The following is a 2,293-nucleotide window of genomic DNA, read 5'->3' as shown; positions in this document are numbered from 1 at the left end:
TTATCCTAATTATATTTTAGAATTTTTATATTTAAAATAAGATGTTTATCTTGTATTTGATTATGTTTATCTGCAATTAGTTACACGAATTCAGATATGTAGCTTTAATAAGTTGTACTTACGTACAATCTACTTGTAATCTTGAGTTTTAAGTAATATGCATTAATAAATAGTACTTTACGCATAAAAAGTAGTTTTCAAGAGTTTTTGTCAAATGTTTTATAATATAGTATAGATATAGATAATTTTTATTATAATTTAATTTAAGTTTAATTATGAAATAATTTATTTTTGGTTTAATAATATAACATTTTATAAAGATAATAATTAAGTATTCTGTTAGAACTCAATGATTATCCTAATTATATTTTAGATTTTTTATATTTAAAAATGAGATGTTTATCCTGTATTTGATTGTGTTTATCTGCAGTTGGTTACACGAATTCAGATATGGGATGAATTCAGATATGATTAAACATATCAATTTATCATGTTGTCACGTAATCATTCAATTGAATTTTGTGTGGACGATTTTGTGATGTTGAAAGTTTCTCCAGGGAAAGGTGTTATCAAATTTGGAAAGAAAGGTAAGCTCAGTCCGAGGTATGTTAGGTCGTTCAGAATCTGTAAACGAATTTGGCCAGTGGTTTATTAGTTAGAACTACTAGAAGAGCTCAGGCTAATCCACAACACTTTCCATGTGTCAAACTTGTGGAAATGTTTGGCTGATCCGAGTCTAGCTGTACCGCTTCCAGAGGTTAAACTGGACGGTAAACTGAACTTTGTGGAACCACCTGAAGCTGTGATTGACGGAAAGATTAGGGTGTTGCGGAACAACGAAATTAGTTTGGTTAAAGTTTAGGGGCAGTTTCATAAGGGATTAGAGGCAACTTGCGAACTAGAATCGAAAATGAGAACAGAATATTCATGGTTCTTTGATTAATGGAATTCCGATACGAAATTCTTTTGAGGGGTGGATAATGTGATAATGGGATATTGGTTATCACCTGAGGTAATTAATACGTGAGTATCTGTTATATGATTACGTAAAAACATGATAAATTGTTATATTTGATCATGCGAATATGTTAACTATATGCATAAATATATATATATATATATATATATGCATGCATGTGTAGTAAATTATGGAAGGTATGCATAAAAAATAATATGTATGCATAATATGGTATGCATGAATATGTGCATGAATAAAATATGTTTATATATGCATGACTATTTGCATATATGGGTTACTGTTGATCCCAGATCTCTCAATAACACTAATAATCTAGTTAAGAATAAACAAATTATAGTGTTTTAATGGCGAAAGTGATGAACACTCAAGAATGAATTATAAACAATAAAGAACAATCTTGAGCGTCAAAGGTTTCACTTTATTAATGAGAAAAACGTAAAAGCGACATTTAGTACAATAGGCCTAATCACCTATTTATACTAATAAGCTAATTAGAAGATAACTATCTATTGAGACTTTTTAGCTAATCTTCTATTAATAGATAATGTTTATCTAAACTATGGATTAGCTTTAATATTAAGATAAACTTGAAGTGTATTTGTCGACTTGTCACCTCCAGCTGTCTTCCATGGTATGATGAAACAACCTTATCTTTAAATCTTTATCGTATGCCTCTGGTTGAATTGCTGAAGAATTCTCTAAGTGTTGTTGACCAAAGGGGCGATGAAGATGCTCTTTCCATTGCATCCCTGGTTGTTCATCGGCCCTCTGGTTGTTCTCCAGACTTAGCCAATTCTACCTTGATGTCTTCATCGATCTTCGGGTTCTTCATTACTTATTGTTTTTCATTACTTTTTCACTTTATGAATTATGGGGTTTAACAATCTCCCTATAAGCAATGAAATAACAAACATAGACTAATCTAGAAACAAATGTGAAGAATAAAAACTAATCTAATAGAAAAACATCAAATTCCAAATTTTCATTGGATGATGAAATTCTTACAATACTGGAATCAAAAGACATATTAAGGAAAAAATTTACAACTCATCATGATCTACCTTGAAATATTTCCCTGAAGCGCATAAGCAGTCTTCGATAGCCGATGACGGTCGATATCTCATAGATGAGTTGACTCCCTTCTTCTCTTGGCACGTGATTTCTACCAAGTCTTTCTCTGATGACTTTCTGAAACCATTCAAGTGTATCCGATGAATACTTGAATGCCTCAGTTAGTCTGAAGTATTTCTTTCCTCCGAGCTCATTCTTGTAAACAAGTCCAAGTTCAGGTTGAGTTAAGACTGAGGCAGATCT

Source organism: Cynara cardunculus, unplaced genomic scaffold, assembly GCF_001531365.2.
Source record: "Cynara cardunculus var. scolymus isolate 2C unplaced genomic scaffold, CcrdV1 Un_Scaffold_867, whole genome shotgun sequence".
Lineage (NCBI taxonomy): Eukaryota > Viridiplantae > Streptophyta > Magnoliopsida > Asterales > Asteraceae > Cynara > Cynara cardunculus.
This window is presented reverse-complemented; position numbering follows the sequence as displayed.